A 19,388-nucleotide genomic window follows, 5' to 3' on the forward strand; every position below is an offset into this window, starting at 1 on the left:
ATATCCCCATTACCCTGTTTCATTCTTCATAGCTCTTGTCATCTGATATGACTTGATAATGACTTTTGTTTTACTGTCTGCTTCTGTCCCACCAGAATGCAGATTTAAGTTTCTGTTTCAGTCTGTTATATCCCCAAATCCTAGTACGTAGTCTGCGGTCATATTTGTTCAAATGAATAAATAAACCAAGTTCCTCTAGATTGGAAAGAGAATAAACCCAAAAGAAGTAAAACTAAGATCTAACTGAAAATTCACCAAATCTTTTTAATGCAGTCTTTGTATCCACTTGGAGAAGGAAATGGCAACCTACTCCAGTACTCTTTCCTAGAAAATCCCATGGATGGAGGAGCATGGTGCAGGCTACTGTCCATGGGGTCGCAAAGAGTTGGACGCAACTGAGCGACTTCACTTTCACTTTGTATCCACTAATTCTCTCTGCCTCTGAAGCAAATAATTTAAGACAAATTCACAGAAGAACAAGTTGGGTATCCAGAATACATAAAGGACCTTTCAGTTCAGTTCAGTCGCTCAGTTGTGTCCACCTCGTTGCGACCCCATGAATCACAGCACGCCAGGCCTCCCTGTCCATCACCAACTCCCGGAGTTCACTCAAACTCATGTCCATCGAGTCGGTGATGCCATCAGCCATCTCACTCTCTGTCGTCCCCTTCTCCTCCTGCCCCTAATCTTTCCCAGCATCAGAGTCTTTTCCAGTGAGTCAGCTCTTCGCATGAGGTGGCCAAAGTATTGGAGTTTCAGCTTTAGCATGAGTCCCTCCAATGTACACCCAGGATTACAACTCAACAAAAGCAACTCAAGTTAAAAATGCCCAAAGATTTAGAGATAGAGCAAAGGGGTAGAGCATTTGCAAAAAAAAGAAAAAATGGGCAGAGACTTGAATACACATTTCTTCAAAGAAGATAGTAAAATATCCGATAAGATGAAAAGATGTTCAAAATCATTAGTTATTAGGGAAATACAAATCAGAATCACACTACTACTTCATCTAGGTAATCAGATACTAAGTAATCAGATACTTCAGTTAGGATGGCTATAATCAAAAAAACAGACAATAACAAAAGTTTCAAAGATTTGAAGAAATTGAAGCGCTCATACACTGGTAGTGGAAATGTAAAACAGTGCAGCCACTTTGAAAAACAGTTTGGCAGTTTGTCAAAAAGTTAAACATAGAGTAACCATATGACACAGCCATTCTACAGGGAATATACCCATGAAATGAAAATATACCACCAGAGAAAAATCTTGTTCATAGCAGTATTAAATAACAGTAAAATAGTGGAAACAACCCAAGTGCCCAATAACTGATGAATGGATAAATAAGATATTATAATCATACAGCAGAATATTATTTGCCAATAAAAAGGAATGGTACCTGCTACGACATAAATGACCCTTGAAAACATACTAAGTGAAAGAAGCCAATAATTAGACTATATATTACACGATTTTGTTTATATCAGATGTCCAAATCAGAAAAATTTATATTAAATTAGATTATGGTTAGTAGATTAGTAGTTTCATAGAGCTAGGGAGGCAGGTGGGCTTCCCTGATGACTCAGAATGTAAAGAATCCACCTGCAATGAGGGAGACCTGGGTTTGATCCCTGGGTTGGGTAGATCCCCTGGAGGAAGGCATGGCAAGCCACTCAGTATTCTTGCCTAGAGAATCCCCATGGACAGGAGCCTGGTGGGCTACAGTCTATGGGGTCGAAAAGAGTTTAACACAACTGAGCGACTAAGCACAGGGAGGCAGGTAAAGTGGACTACTGTTAACAAGTGTGGGGCTTGTTTTAGAGGGAGAGGAAAACATACACAACCCTATAAAAATGTTCAGAAAAAACTGCATTTTACACTTTAAATAGGTATATTGTATGGTATGTGAATTTTATCTCAATAAAGCTGGTGGGGAGGTCCTTTGAAGTTTCTTAAACTTGCTCACAAGTTTAAGCACATATTCACACACAAATATTCTCTTGTTCTGTAAGTTCCTGCTTCTTTCCTCACTAGTGCCATAGGAACCTCCCCCCAACCCTATTCCACAAAATGGAAAAGGGGAGACTAAAAGTAATAACTTCATCAGAAAGCAACTCTATTATAGCAATTACTTGGAAATCTATAACCCCTTCAACCATTGGTGGTTCAGGAAAGTTCGTTTTCTGGTGGGCTCCACCATTTCCAAACCACACACTAATTAAACGTGCTTAACAAAGATACACTTAGGTATACATCTGTACAAACCCTGAAAAAATGCTATAGGAAACCACTCTAACATTACCTATAAAACAACTACTTAGGCAATACCACCTCTCTTCCTAAAAAAAAAAAAACACTACGGCAAAGTGCTGTTTATTCTCTATTAACAGAAGATGAAAAAAAGCAGGCAAACCAACAATCAGCTTCAGCTTTACAAGACTGTTTCAGAAGTAGGAAGTGTAAATATGAACTGTCTCTTTACCCTCTATAGTTTAGGATTAGTGTCAATAAAACAGGTGGTAAATGTGGGGGAGGGGAGCTTCTTGGCTAAACATCACAGAACTAAATCTTCTTCCAAACCCCTAAATTTATGTAAACAGATCACAGGCCGCCCTCTTCAAACCAAATCATAACCCAAGCAATAACACAGGATTCTATTTCTGGGTCTGTTATTAACTCACTGGATAATCTTGAAACTTCAGTCTCTCTACTTTGCTCAATAACTTAACCACAATTTCCGGTCCCAAAATCAAATCATGTGGTCTAATAAAGAGTGTTTCCCCAATTTGTAGATTTACTTTCATGAAAAATCTGACAAAGGTATATGAAGTTAAATCACATTATATGTTTAAATCTTTAAAGAATATACAAGAAATATGAAAAACACTCTAAAGACCTGTTCACTCCAAAAATGTTGAACTCTTTCATTTTAAACTTATAAAGGTATTCACTAAATAAAGAATAAGCTCTCATAGGACTGAACAGTTTTGAGGCTTTAAATTTATGCTCAGTTATATTTAGAAAACCAAGATGCCACCTCTCTGGATTCCGTATCTTTATCTCAGGCATTTGATTCATGTGCTTCGCCTGGTATAATTCAAAGCAAGAGATCCACCATACCCCTGAAACATAAATTGAACACATCGGAACAGTATGATTGTTAGAGGAATAAGATACTGTACTACAACTGGGAAAGATGGGAAGCTATAGTCTCCACTGCTACAGCTTTTTAACAAAATAAGAATTACCTGTCTGGTCCCCAAAGCCAGTCAACAAACCACTGCCAACTTTTAAGAATTGTTTCTATCCTATTCCTGAAAATTCTGATTCAAGAGTCTAGAGTGAAACCTAGGGAATCTATTAATTACAAGTATCAGGTGATTCTGGTTTCACAGCTTAATTCAGGAACTACTGCTTTAGGACTGGGACAGCAGAAAGGTTTCATATCACTTGCCAATTATGTTCAACAGGTAGTAGTTGCCTGAAGTGCTACACTGAGAAGATCCTGTCTGAAAAAAACAAAAAATTAGTAGTTCGCCATGGACATGGTGATTGGGAAGTGACAACATGCAAACCATGTATCTGCCGTCTGTGACTCAGATCACTGACTGAATGGGCTTTTCTTAAGGAGGCTTTTGGGGAAGAGATCCAGAACTGAATTATTTACTTTTAACTGGCAGAAGCTCTTTCTGGGAAGGTAGTAGGCAGGCAGTAAGAGCAGGCCACCAACGCATGTGCCAGAACTCTTCAAAAGTAATTATTTAGTTTTCCAATATTATACAAAGATTTTTGCTCTCAAAATGTCTATAATCTTGAGAAATGAAAAATTCTACATGACAATATAAACTTGGTCTTTAAAAAAAAAAAAAGGTATTTTTAATTTGAGGAGTTTCACTTCACGTAAAGGTGAGAATTAGTGGAGCACTGACTGCCAGGTCCAAACAGTCTAGCTTAGATTGAATCAAGAGACAAAAATCAACTGTGGGTTTCTGATCAGGACATGACTGAAGTAATGTCCACTAGCAGCATTTACCAGGAAAATAAATGGGAGGTTATATAATCAAGGCATGCTCCATGTAAAGGCAAATAATCTCTTTCCTATTATTTCTGTATGTACCTGTCTCTGCCACTGGATCGCAGGCCTCCCAGTAGGCCAGGGACATGTCAAATTAACCATTCTACCTGCCATAATGCTGAGCATATATTTTGTACATAATAGTCCAAAACGTTTACTAAATTGCTATAAATGAAGGAAAACTCTTACAGCTATTTCCAAAGCAATAGTAACAGAACTTGGTATAGAAACATGAAAATCCAAAGAAGTAGATAGAATGAAATTATGACAAAAAGAAAGTGCGGAACTCAGGTTAAGAGAGACAACAAACAATAACAACTAAATGTAATGTGTAGACCTTGTCTGAATCTTGATTCAATTAAAAACTGTCAAAAGACACAATCAAGGATATTTTTACTATGAACTGACACTGGACAACTCTAATAGGAAATACTGTTAATTCTGTTAGCTACAATAATAGCATATGGCTATGTAAGAAAATGTCTATATATTTTAGACAAGCATACTAAGCTTTGTAGGAGTGAAAAGACAATGTCTACAATTTTAAAATACTCAAGCAAAAGAGAAAACGGAAAAAAGGCAGTTGAAGCATATATGACAAACAGCTTAATAATTATTAAAACTGTAATAGGTATAGAGAGATTCATTACATTTTATCTAGCTTTTGAGTATACTCAGCAGTACAGTTGGACTTTAATGTTACTCCTGCACTGTACAATCAACTCTCTTTTTTCCCTCACATTTCAGGAAGCTTAAGAATGACTAGTACTTCTGAGAAAACAGCCTAGACTCAATCAGAAAAAAAAAAAGGGGGGGGTGGCATTCATTTGTTAGCTCTACTAATAGGAAATCTTTCTGAATTGACTCAAAGAACTTCTTATAAATTAATATGAGGACTGAATATGAGCCAAGAGAGTGACTCAGCTGCTAAAAAGAAAATACAATCTTAGGGTTCATTAGAAGAACAGTATCGAGATCAAGGAGGTAGCAGTCCCATTCACTCTTCACTGGTTAGTTCACAACTGGAGCATTGTGTTCTGTTTTGAGTACCACATTTTACGAACACTTACGAGCTAGAAAGTTTGCAGGGAGGGATATCAGACTGGCAAGGAGTTTAGAAGCCAAATGTCGAATGACTGAAGAAAATGGGTGTGTATAGCTTGAGGAAAAAAAACAACACTTTCCAGCCTTCCATGTCAGCTCTAGCATAGAGACCCCAGTATCATATTTTCCAGAGGGTTTTAAAAATTGTTAACAGGCATTCCATAATCAAGAAAGTTTGAGTCAAGTACTCTTCTAAGGGACTTACCAAAGTATTCTATATCCTAGACCTCTTTATAACTCAAGAAATTCTGTATTTCCCAAATGTAACTATTCATTCAACAAGTATTTACTGAGCCCCTATTACCTGCCAACACTTCTCCAGGCACTGAGAATACAACAGTGAATGTTTTCAATATCCCTGAAAACAGTTTGTGAAACAGCCAGGCTGAGCCTTCCTGCTGGTTCTCTAACTTGCACTGTTCCTCCTCACCTCTAGATTTCTGATTACGTGCTCACAGTAGACTACCCTCTCACCATCTTATTTCAAACATCACTGTTTCCAAGAAGCTTTCCAGACCATAAGCAAAACCACTCTTTTCAACAAAACCCTGATTCTTTCTCTACATCAGTTCTTTGAGAAGAGACTATGCCCCTTAACTACCTTTGGATCTCTCACAATGCCCGGAACCATGTCTTGAATGTGTACGTGCTGAAAAAATATTTGCTGAATGAATAATCACATTCAAATATTTAAAGAGTTATCTTGTTAAAGAAGGCAAACTAGGTCTCCAATGTTGCACAGAAAAGGAGAAGGAAAAAGAGATGAAGTTAGAAGCAAATTTCCCCCCAATTAGAGCTAGCAACAAACAAGCTACCTTACAGCTACAGTGACTACAGGTATTCTAAGAATAGCTGAATGACTGTATCAAGCATTTTAGTGGGATATCTCACTGGCCTGAATAAAAGATTAACTCAAGATGTATGTCCATATGGATATGTGTATTAGACAAAAGGAAACTTTTGATACAACATTAAATTCTTAAAATTAAGCTCAAATATGAAATAGCCTTTCATTTGTTAGTACAGCTGATCCCCAGATAATATGAGGTTTATAACTTACACCTGAGTATAACTTACAGCTGCCCCTCCATATCTGCAGTTCCTCTGCATCTGTGAACTCAAACCATGGACCGTGTAGTACTGCAGCAGTCACTATTGAAGAGTATTCACGTACAAGTGGACCTGTGTAGTTCAAACCCTTATTGCTCAAGGATCACCAGAAGAGAGAATAAAAGAAAAAAAAAAAAAAACACACACACACTGTATCCATTCTGGAAGAATCAACACAAGGTTTCTTAATTACGCTCCCAAAGCAGAACAGATACAAAGAGGTAGGTCATCCACTTCTGTAAGCAAAGTTCCTTAGATAAGGAAATTCTTTAGGTCAATGATTTTCAGTATTTTGCAGTAAGAAAAAATAATTATGAAGCCATCAGCTTCTCTTAAAGTCATCGAACCAAACCACTGAAAGCATTAAGTTCTTCAAATAAATAAGCTAGTCATGCTGCCTTTTTAGTTAAAAACTAGAAAACAGAAAAAAATAGATGTCTCTGTACGCCTAGGATATCTCTCTGATGTCTCTCCCAAACCAAAAGTGGTCGTCTTTGCTGGCAGGGACCCTATTAGTTACTTGTGTCCCCAGTACCCAGGACATACTAGATGCTGAATAAATGAGCAAACAAATGAGAAAAACTGAGTCCAATGTTGCTGGATGAAAACAAGTACTTTATGAAGTATCACTAACAGTTTTGTTTTTCTTACCAGAAATCTGCCAAGGAAATGAAAGCAAATGAGTAGATTCTTAAATCTAGTTTTTCACTATAAAAGTGCTATTTTTATATCATTTATTTATATGTAAATCCAAGTTCTTGGTTGCTTCTGGGGGACTAAAATTAATTTATTGATCAGCAGAGCTAAATGACAAATTTATAATGCAAAGAAAAACCCAAAACATTTAATACACCCACAACTTGACGTATAAGATTATAATCAAATAATTTATAAAATTGATTAACATAACTGACCAAAAAGCAAAATACTTTTATAATACCACCAAGTGCTTAAACTATTCTTCAAAAGTGCCATGCTTCACACTTTTCAAATTCTCATTTGAACCATAAAAATCAGGGTTTTCTTAGTTAAAAACTAGAAAACAGAAGATTATAAAAATGATTATCTGCTCATGGTAGAGAACTTAGAAAATATAAACAGGTTCAAAGGAGAAAATAAAGACTACCCAATGTAAAAATCCTTTCTTTCCCAGTCTTTTTTTCTGTGGAGTTAAAAATTCTTTATATACTGTCACTCTCTCTACCCACTGCACAAGAGAAAACAGATTCACACTATGGCAGTAACCCAAGTATGGGTAGAATCATGTTCCAGGTACAATTTCTCAATCTCTAAATTTTACAGATGTACACTTTCATAAAAATAAGACCAAATCTGCTATTTAGTCATCCTTTGACGTTTCCCTTCTGATTTCATCTCCTTCTTACTTTCAGAATCACAAAGAATGCAAGCTGAAGTAAAAATACATCCAACTACTGGAAAAGGATCCAAATTTAGCAAAGGAAGACGCTGCTCCCAACAGTTTTTGTCCCTTCGTCTGACATCATCACAAGACAAGTTCTACTCCAAGTAGCCCAGGTCCTTTGAAGTTCTTAAACTTCAATTTCTACCTCAAAAATCCAAGTACGTTCTTCATAAAAATCTTGTCAGCTTTCTACTACAGAGTACAAGACTAGAAACAGAATGCAAGATCCAGGCTACTGTCTCTGCTCTATATAACTGAGTAACACTATGTCAGTCTCAGCGTGTCTCATTTTCTCCATCTGTCAAAAGAAGTATTAGTTGCCTTACCTACATCACAGGATTGAGTGAGGCTCCAAAATCTAACAGATCAGAAAAAAAGCTTTTCATAAAGTATTACTCAAATTAAGGTGGGTATCTTTCCAATACACACATGCCCTATAATAAACATAAAACATGACTTGCCCTGATGCACACGGATGTCATTCTGACAGTGATTCCTATCTATGTACATACATATGAGACAATACCATTAACAACTCCTTACACAGGGTAGACAGGTGAACCATGTCACAAATTCACAGACCCAATCACACTAGCAAAAGCCGATGACATACACTGTTTTCCTGCCATGACAGTCTGCTCCATCTTCATTCAGAAAAGTCAACCTGCTCATAACTGCAGCATACTTGACTGCTGTGTCTGTAATTTCTCAAAGTTGTAATGTCAAGCCACAGAAACACTTTAGTTCCCATATACATACCAGTCAAAATCTAGGATCTCACTGCACCCCACTCCCAATCCTATCTCTCTATAAGCAAACAGAATCTGAAATTGTTATTACAGAGTTCTAGCAGTCTTCCTCCGCTCATCCATTCTCTCACAAATCTGTTCCACAGATAAGGCCAGGTCTCAGCCTTAGGAAAAAGCCAATTCTAACTTCTGAAATCTTTAATAAGGTCACACTGGCACTGCATTTTACCAATCAATCAGAAGATCAATCTTATATCCTTGACACCACTATACACCTCTGGGAAGGACTCTGTTTAGTAAAATTCATTTACAGGTTTCAGCTTTGTACTCCAGGTAAAAACTTCAACTAAAACTCAGTTTACTGGGAAAATTCTCCTTCAGACACACAGTCATCCTAGGATCATCAGTCAACTCTTCAACAGAATCCATGACATACATATTATTTGAAAATAATGAAAAAATAGCCAATGCTATAGCTTAAATATTTGTGTCCCCCACAAAATTTCTATGTTGAAATCCTAACCCTAAACATGATATCAGGAGGTGGGATCTTTGGGGGGTGGCTAGGTCATGAAGGCAGAGCCTCCATTAACATGATTAGCCTCTTCTAAGAGAGGCTCCAGGAGGGATCCCTTGCCCTTTCCACACAGCATGAAAGCATCAGTTATGACCCAGGAAGGAGACCCTTACCAGAAGGCACTTGGACTTAAATTTCTCAGCTTCCAGAACAGTGAGCAATCAATTTCTGTTGTTTACAAGCTACCCAGTCTGTGGCATTCTGTTACAGCAGCCCAAACAAAGACAGTCAATATACCAGATTTCTACAGACTCTCTCTAAAAAATTCCACCCAAGGACTTTCTCCATCTCCAAAATTATTAGCATTCAATTCAAAAGAGTTTTCTAGGACTATGTTCTAAGCAATAGTGTCTCTTACTGAATCCCATAACAGACTTCTTTTACCTGGGAAAGTCAAACTAAGGCAATGTTAATGTAGGTCTGATTAAACCAAAATGAAGTCACTTAGATTACAGTAAAATTCTGAGAGCAACCAGAGTAGTTTCATAATTATTAGAAACTAAACTTGACAGTGCCAGAGTTCTTATTGAATATGGTCCTAATCATCTTACATCAAATTCATGTCTACCCTGTTTTTTCTCTTGTGACAGTACTAGACACCATATATGAGTCTCATCTGCTCTCCACTTCAGTTGTTTTGTCTCAAGTCTACAGAAAACAACCACTTTGAAAGACACTGCATTCTCAGGTTATCAGCTGACATGCCAAGTAAAACAGCAGCCAAAGGTACCTAACTAAAAAGATTACTTAAAATAAGTAGAATTCCATTGTTATAAATACATCTGGTCCCAAATAACAAAGCTATTTCCATATCCCAGCAGATGGCCCAGAGTAATAATGCTTTGCTGATCTGGCTATAACAAATTCTATTAAATCCAAAATCCTGTATAGCAGATGCCTTTTCCAATTTCTGTATAAGTCAATCTCCTTAACCAAAACATTAAGCTTTGGTTCTTGTTATTTGTGCACTAAAATCCATTTATGCCAATTAAGATGGTCAAAAATTTTGACAGTTACTATAAAATGCCTCTGTGGTGTTTTCTGAGTTTTGGGGTGGAGAAGGCAAAGAGTACCTCCATTAAGGACTGAAAGGCTAACTGTTCAAAATGAAAAAGATTCATAGCTAAAGGAAGGCTGAGGAGAGTAGTTATAGTAAGCTTCAGCTGTCCTAAGCCAAGGTTTCTGAATAGTGGCAATGTGGAAAGTTAAGTGACTAACAAAGCTGACAGTGAAGAACACTGAAAATACAATTTCTGATCTGAGAGGCTATTAGCAGGATAAACAGGAAGAAAGGTACCTGGATGCCTAACAACACGTATCTCTGTACACTGAAGTGTAAAGAAATGTGGATAAAATGTCAACAACTTTGCTGTTTATTTCCCCAACCATGCTCAAAACCACATCTTCACATTCTGGTCATACCCTTATTTGAAACATTACCCTCTGTTAATTCATAACACAGTAACAGTACCCTGCAGTGATTAAGAGTCACTGAGTCCTGAAAACAGACTGCAGGGGTTCAAATCCTGGCTGTTTCCACTCCCAGCTACATATCCTTAGCCAATGTACCTAACCTCTGTACCTATATCATCTGTAAAATTTTGGTAATAATAAGATCTATCTTCCAGAGTTGTTGTGAGGATTATATGAATAATAAATATAGTCAGAACACTTTGGAACCCACAGTAAAGCCTCAGAAAATGTTAGCTATTATTATCACTACCTCTATCATCATCATCATCACATTAATTACCAGTAAAGTTCTGAAAGAAAGGCACAAATATGAAATGACTTATCTAAATCACAAACAAGTGACAAAATGCAATAAGAAAAACCTCATTTTAAATCCTGAAGTTTAACATTAAAAGTTACTCACTCCCTAAGCAATGGGATTTTCCAACCTCTCTAATTCTCCAGAAACTCACACGAGGCTCCTTTAAGTTAGAAGAGCAGCATAAAGAAGTGGAAATAGCAACAGACATACACTAAGATGATCTAATTGCTTCATCACTGACTTCATCTTGGGCAAGTCACCTAATCTAAATTTCAAATCGCTCACCTTAAAAAACACTTTGCCTACCTCACAGGGCTGTTGCCTGATACACAGACAACACATGATAAAACATATGTAAGCCAAAAACACACTATATGAATGTTCAAGAGCCATGTGATACTCATCTTTATATCGCCAACACCTAACAGAATGAATAGCAGAGGTTATAATCTAAAAGAAAGCCATAAGATGGATGGAGTTGACAGGGTGAGGATTACAATGATAAAATGAGAAACTCAAATGTCCATTAACTGATAAGTGGAGAAATAAAAGGTGGTAGAGTCAGAAGATGGAATTGTGCTGGTGCTTAGTTGTGCCCAACTCTTTGCAACCCCATGGACTGCAGCCCCCCAGGCTCCTCTGTCCATGGGATTTACAGGCAAGTATCCTGGATTGGGTTACTATTTCCTCCTCCAGGGGATCTTCCTGACCCAGAGACTGAACCCACATCACCTGCATTGGCAGGTGGATTCTTTACCACTGCACCACCTGGGAAGCCCCATACAACAGAATCAGTTCAGTTCAGTTCAGTAGCTCAGTCGTGTCCGACTCTCCGTGACCCCATGAATCACAGCACGCCAGGCCTCCCTGTCCATCACCAACTCCCGGAGTTCACTCAAACTCATGTCCACAAAGTCAGTGATGCCATCCAGCCATCTCATTCTCGGTCGTCCCCGTCTCCTCCCGCCCCCAACCCTTCCCAGCATCAGAGTCTTGTCCAGTGAGTCAACTCGTCGCATGAGGTGGCCAAAGTATTGCAGTTTCAGCTTTAGCATCAGTCCTTCCAATGAACACCCAGGATCGATCTCCCTTAGAATGGACTGGCTGGATCTCCTTGCAGTACAAGGGACTGTCAAGAGTCTTCTCCAACACCACAGTTCAAAAGCATCAATTCTTCGGCGATCAGCTTTCTTCACAGTCCAACTCTCACATCCATACATGACCACGGGAAAAACCATAGCCTTGACTAGACGGAACTTTGTTGGCAAAGTAACGTCTCTGCTTTTTAATATATTATCAAGGTTGGTCATAACTTTCCTTCCAAGGAGTAAGCATCTTTTAATTTCATGGCTGCAATCAGCATCTGCAGTGATTTTGGATATTCAACAATAAAAAGGAATGAGATATTGACACATAATACAAAAATGGATAACCCTTGAAACACTACACTAAGTGAAAAAAGTTAGACACAAAAGACCATGAGTTGCATGATTCCATTTATATAGAATGTTCAGAACAGACACATCTACAGAAATTGTTAAGTACATTAGCACTTGCTTAGGAGTGGGAAATGAAGGGGAAATGGACAGTGACAGCTAATGAACACAGACTTTCTCTTTTGGGATGATATCTGGGATGATGGCTGCACAAATTGGTGAATACAATAAAAGCAACTGAACTGTACACTTCAAATGGGTGAATTGTATAGTATGTGAATTATGTCAATAAAACTGTTTTAAAAAAGAAAAATAAGTTTGAGAGAACTTTTGAAGTATAAAATCACTGGCTTTAGAACACAAGGTTGTTTCTTTTTTAAAGAAAGTGAGTTTTCTAATATTTGAGCAGCTCTGACATGTGGACAAGAATGAGACTGAAGGAAACATTAGGAGAAAATACTAAGAATTACCACACCAGACCATAACATCTCTACGCCTTTTGTAGAAAACAAATCTGGAATCTTTTATCCTTCCTTTCAAAATTCTCAGGTTACAAATCACCTCCTGGTCCCAGTTCAGTGGAAAAGACTCTGATGCTGGGAAGGGTTGGGGGCGGGAGGAGAAGGGGACGACCGAGAATGAGATGGCTGGATGGCATCACCGACTCTGTAGACATGAGTTTGAATGAACTCCGGGAGTTGGTGATGGACAGGAAGGCCTGGCATGCTGTGATTCATGGGGTCGCGGAGAGTCGGACACGACTGAGCGACTGAACTGAACCATGTTACCCTTCCTATCCTTGGCTTCTGTGGCACTGATGTGCTTCCTGGTTCTTCTCAGAAACTCTTTATCTATTAGCCTATAATGTCCCCCACAGCTCCAACCCTCAAAGCTCCTTCGCCTTCATACTGCTACCGGCCAACACTCATCTACTCATGGTTTTTACTACCAGATACAGCCCTGCTTAATACACAATCTACATTTCACATCATCTTACAGTGACGCACTACAGGAGTACTCTATTCAAACCTTGAGTTTCTCTGCTAAGGCTGGAAAGCAGTGACACCGCTCAACCAAAGTAATTCCTATACATTGTTTCTTTTGAGCAGATCTGTTTTTCTGATTGTTTTGCTTAGACTAATACTAAACTAGTCTACACTTCCAGAGTCCAACCGGCAAGCAGAAAAGACTATCAGGAGTTGCAGGAGGCTAATCTTTTATTGAAAAATTGATTGTATACAATCTAAGTGTTGACCATTACCCACCCTGGCTCATTCATCTTTATAGTGACACTTTCCTAATTTCCTCATCATTATCAGCCATTCTCCCAAAATTCTAGACTTTTAATCTTTTAATGTTTAATTCGCCCTCTTCCCTTGACACACATCCAGGTATCACTAAGTTCAAATTAATTTTTACTCAAACATACATTCTCTTATATAGTCTACACATTCTTTCATAGGACAGTGTAATTTAAAGACTAAATTAATAAGCTCAAAGGCAGAACTGCCTGGATTCAAATTCTGGCTCTGCTGCTTACTCTCTATGGGATTTAGGGCAAATTACTTAAACTTTCTGTAACTCAGTTTCTTCATAGAAATAACACCACCTTATTTTATATATATAAACCAACACCTTCATAGAAATAACAGCACCTTATTATAAAGATTTTAGGAGTTAAATACATGTATATAGTTTAAAACACTGTACCCAGCATACAGTACTCTATAAATGCTAGTTAGTTTTATTCCAAACATCACCATTTTATCTCAGACCCTCATCAGCTTATTCCTAAAATTCCTCAAGAGCCTTCTAGTCAGTCTCCCTACTCCAGAATGCTCAACTAATTATGAAAATCTTTCTCAGTAATAATATGCTTCATCTTACTCCCAATCTTTATAACCCACTGTGGTATCCCATCAAATTAAACTATATATCCTTAATAAGGTCCTCCATCAATACCTACTCTACCAAGCCTAAACTTATTTATTATTATAATTCACCAATAAGATGCTCTATGCCAATCATGTTGCTCGATATCTCCTCTACTGATACACTGTCGGTGTATGTCTTGGTAAACATCCCTTCACTCTCCTGGAATACATCTCTTACCTTTTGAAAATTTCAGTTTCTCCAAATCTCACTTTATACCTTTGATTTTGGCTGCACTGTTATCCCAACCAGGAGCCTGATGTTGCATGGAATTCTGAATGATGCATATGTTCTTTCCCCAATAAAAGTGAGAGGAGACCACATATTTTATTTCCTGTGTCTCTTCATACATAGCACATAGACTACTTCACACATAGCACAGTATTTTGCAAAAGTACACAAATACTGACTTAATAAATATGCCTCAGAATGTATCAGAACAACACTCTTTATATTCCACTGCCCCACCCATACTTAGCATAGTGAGGGCAGATAGAATCTGTCTTTAAGTATTTTTATTTTACATACACAGGAGAATATACTAACAATTGTACCATATTAAAAAAAAAACAAACATTCAAAGAGAATCATCGAAATCGCCCGACCTCATCCAAAAACATACCTAATAAAAGCATGAGGAAGCCCTCATATCTTCAGCAACACAAAACCAAAAACAAGATTCATCTTAACGTCAAGAAACACGAAAAGAAAACAGAAACCTAAAAAAAGATAAAATAAAAATTTAATCAAATCTCTAGATGCTACCCAAACATAAAAATGAGGAGGAGCTCAATGCTCGTCTATAAATATCTGCTTATAGCCTAGGAGAAATAAAAGGCTTCCCTCACTGCTGCTGTGGCCTGTTCCCTGTTAAGGGAGCAATCTGTGGTCATAAAAGAGCAAAAACACAGGAAGATGGAAACCTTAACCTGGAAGAGACATTAAGAAAAGAAATTACTCAAAACACATGTTTCAAAAACCAGAGTACAATGATGCTCAACAGAAAGAGAGGGAAAGTGAAATAAAAAAGCACCCACGAAATGAGTGACTCACTGAAACTTATCTAGTGCTGCCTGCAAGTAAAGAGCTATGCATATAACACATCCATGACATGCACGCCTGTTTCACTGGCAAACAGAACAGAAAGAAAAATGTATATCAGAAAAAGACAAGGTAGATGCCCCATCAATCTCTAACTCCCTGGTCAATCCAACTCAGCTCATTCAGGAATCCAACCAGGAACAACAGAGACGTGGATTGCACAATACAGAAAAGAAAAACCTTCGCCAACCATACACAAAAAAAGTAGAACGGAGAAGTGAAAACTATACACCTCAATGCATCTGCAGCTAGAGCTTATTATTCTCTTTAGTATTAAACTGTAGTGAAAAGAATAAGAGCAACTCAAGGAAGAGGGGAAAATGTCAATGAAACTAAGTCCCTTACTGGTCTCAATCTCAGAAAGTACAAGTCTTGCTTCTTCCAGCTGACCAACCGTCGGCCTCGGCACAGCAAACTGACCCTAACACCTTCCACGCCACCCGGAGGAAATCACAGAGGAAAAAAACAGCCCGCTTTAACCTCCCTCTTCACCAGCTGCAAACTGGAGGGGGGTTGGGGAGGGGGGAGACACCCTACCACGTGGGCAGGATGCAAGACACACAGGACAGCAACACGTCCGCATGGAACTGCTGCCTCTGCCCAATGCCGACAGAGGACACGGCGACAGGATGGGTGGGAACGCAGGCCCCCCGCACGGGCCCCCTCACCCCGAAGGGCACCCCTGACGCGCGAGGTGCTGGCCGCCTCGCCGGCCAAAAAGCACCCCGGAGCTTGAAGGGAAGAAGCTGCATCGCGCTGGGGAAGGGGGGCTAGCCCAGGCCAGGGGCAGGTCACGGAGAGAAGACGGCGGCCACTGTCCTCGGACTCGACGCCCCCGGGAATCCCGACTAACTCCCTCGGGCCCCGCCTGGGGGAGGGGCGGGAGGCGCGGGGCCGCGGCTTCCCTGCTGAGGGGCAGCAGCAGCTGAGAAGCGCCGCGGGGGAGGGAGGAACCCAGCCCCAGCCGCTCGCCGGGCCTCAGCCTGGGCCCAGGCCCCCTGCCCCGCCCGCCGCCCGCCCCACGACGCGGCCGCAACTGAGAGAACGGAGAGGGCGTCTCGCGGAGGGCAGCCCCTGCCTCCGTCCCGGGAGATGCCCCGGCCCCGCCTCCTCGCCCGCCGCCCCGGCCCGACCGCCCCGGCGGCGGGCGCTCACCTCAGGCTGCGCAGGCCGGGACGGCCCGGCCGAGCCCCCGGCCGCTGTGTGCGTCTCCGCCCTCCGGGAAACGTCCCAACGGCGCCTGGTGCGAGCCGCTGAGGCCCGGAGCAGCGCCGAGAGCGGCGGCGGCAGCGGGAGCAGCCAACATCCGGGGCCGCGCACCCGGAACTACTTCCCGACCCGCTCCCCCTCCCGCCGCCGCCGCCGCCCCCGCCTCCCGCGACGTCGCTGCGCCACCGGTGCGGCGTCGGCGGCGTCACTGCTCCGCTGCTGTCGCAACCGCGGCTATGAGCTCGAGATCCTTCCGCTGGGGCAAATAGTGCCCTGGGACTCCGAGTTGGGGCCCCGCTTCCGTGAAGCGGGTGTTAGGCCTCCGCAGACAGCTCCGAGCGACTTGTTGAGGCGGGGAGTAGCGGGTTCTCTCCCTCAGAGTGGCGGCCAGGGAGTGAAGGCAGTGGGGGCGGCCCTTTAGTTGAAGACAAGAGGAACCTCCGCCTTGAACCCTCCCCAGGGATCCCGGGGCCATGTGTCCCGGGGGAAGGGCGCCTTGCGCCTTTCCCCCAAGCTCCCTTCACCTCACCGTAGCAACAGGTACCTTATCCTCTCCGGGACACCGGTCACCGCGGCTTCTACGGCCCCAGCAAAGGCACCTTGGACCTCCAGGACACCTCTTCTTCCAGAACGCCACACGTCCCGGGTTCTAGACCCATCTCTCCGCCGGGGCCTCTCCTGTGCCTCGCCTTGGTTTCCTTCTCTTTAAAACAAAGGAGATGAAACTCTAAAGGCCCTTCTGATTCTTAAGCAGCTGCCCAGGTTATGGTCCTTGCTATCAACAGGTGGAGCACTTGGAAGAGCAGTTGGGCGACTTGTGAACTTTGGAATTTACTTCTACGTCAGTCTTTACTGATTTTTTCTCTAAAGTATCTGCCCTGTAATTTCACGTTTAATTACATTCAGACATGGTATTATTTGCTGTTGCTTCCTTCGCGTTAGTCATGTATAGCACCAAGTATGCTTTTGAACTCGCAATAGGAGCTCAATATTTGGAAATTCAGAAAACTGTTAGATGAATACTAGGTTGATTGGATGAGATGAAAAGGAGAGGCCTGAGTGAATTGACCTTGGGAACATCTTTTGACGGACCTCGTATTGTAGTAATCAGATAAAGACTGCAGGTAAAGAGCTGAGTACCCAATAACTTCAGCAAACATTGAACACCTGCCATTTACCAAGCAGTACTAGGCCGTGCGGATTCAAATTACTCCTATATCCCTTTTATACCTAAGACTCCAGCGAGATTATGAAGATTAAAGGATTCATTCACTCATCCATCCAACAAATATTTGCTGATCAGGTTGTCAGACCCAATTTTAGTGTTTGGGTTGGATCAGTGACTAGGAGCAGGAAGGGGGTGGGAATAACCTTCCATCTTGGAGCTATCATCTTAAGTATAGAGAGAAAGATGATCAACATAAGAAAAAAATTTGGTATGACAAAAGGTGTTTAGTACTATGGAGGAAAATTATAGACCAGGGTAAGAGGTATGAGTAAGAGATATGAAAAAAACTGGAGGAGGAAGGAAGAAAAGTGGAATTTTTTTTTTAACATCAACTACTTCTTCATCAATAATTAGTTCATTTACTTCAACTGGACCATGTTAGGTGCAGGGGGGGCTTCAGTGAACAATAAGCCAAAGTTCTGCCACTGGTAGAGACCACATGCCAGGTACTTTCCCTTGCCCTCTCAGTGTTTTCACCAAGTCCCTCAGTTAGAAATCCTGTGTTTATCTTTACAGCTGATGAAGCTGAGAACTGGGACTCAAACTCAGTGTCTTCTGAGTCCAGCTCCCTTTCCAGCTTCAGCTCAGCTGAGAACTCATAGTTTTTGTTTCATGCCTCACCTCTTTCATCAAGAAGACTGATACATGAATATAGATGGATGACATTAGATCTGCATTGGAGCAAAAGGGAGGGAGAAAATAAAACATTTAGAGGAAAAGATAGGGGACATAAAAAAATCTAGACATGTAGAACAAAGAAAAGGGGTAGCAAAGAAGACTACAGTTCAGTAGCTCAGTCATGTCCGACTCTTTGCGACCCCATGGACTGCAGCACGTCAGGCCTCCCTGTCCATCACCAACTCCCAGAGTTTACCCAAACTCATGTGCACTGAGTCGGTGATACCATCCAACCATCTCATCCTCTGTCGTCCCCTTCTTCTCCCACCTTCAGTCTTTCCCAACATCAGAGTCTTTTCCAATGAGTCAACTCTTTGCATCAGGTGGCCAAAGTATTGGAGTTTCAGCTTTAGCAGCAGTCCTTCCAATGAACACCCAGGACTGATCTCCTTTAGAATGGACTGGTTGGATCTCCTTGCAGTCCAAGGTACTCTCAAGAGTCTTCTCCAGCACCACAGTTCAAAGGCATCAATTCTTCGGTGCTCAGCTTTCTTTATGCTGCTGCTGCTGCTGCTGCTAAGTCGCTTCAGTCGTGTCCGACTCTGTGTGACCCCATAGACGGAAGCCCACCAGGCTCCCCCATCCCTGGGATTCTCCAGGCAAGAACACTGGAATGGGTTGCCATTTCCTTCTCCAATGCATGAAAGTGAAAGTGAAGTTGCTCAGTTGTGTCCCACTCTTAGCGACCCCACGGACTGCAGCCTACCAGGCTCCTCCATCCATGGGATTTCCCAGGCAGGAGTACTGGAGGGGGGTGCCATTGCCTTCTCTCAGCTTTCTTTATAGTCCTTTATAATTTAAGAAGATTTAGTGGAGGAAAAATGAAGGTAGATTCATAATAGCTTATTCCAATTCCAGTTTTACAGAATAAGATTTTAAATAGAACTATCAGGGAGAACCCAATTCAAAAGGTGACTTTAATGAGAAACTTGAAAGAGGTTAGGAAGTGAGTCATGCAGTGGATAGTAAAAAGTGTCCCAAGCAGAAGGAACAGCTAG

General features: G+C 41.0%; 1 protein-coding gene across 3 annotated transcripts in view; it reads right to left on the reverse strand.

Moving 5' to 3' along the window:
* The window catches only part of FOXJ3 (forkhead box J3), a 154,599-nt gene extending 137,512 nt beyond the window's left edge, over positions 1 to 17,087 (reverse strand). For 2 of the 3 annotated variants that reach the window (XM_055403887.2, XM_055403884.2), the window contains exon 1: positions 16,431 to 16,569. The gene's annotated coding sequence lies outside the window, so the exon portion shown is untranslated. Of the gene's footprint in view, positions 1 to 16,430; positions 16,570 to 17,028 lie in introns of those variants that run through there. The other variant, XM_055403886.2, reaches the window with a different exon arrangement.
* Positions 17,088 to 19,388: the final 2,301 nt, after the last annotated feature.

Source organism: Moschus berezovskii, chromosome 4 (assembly GCF_049115385.1).
Source record: "Moschus berezovskii isolate FMDL1 chromosome 4, NW_MosBer_1.0, whole genome shotgun sequence".
In the NCBI taxonomy this organism is placed as follows: Eukaryota; Metazoa; Chordata; class Mammalia; order Artiodactyla; family Moschidae; genus Moschus; species Moschus berezovskii.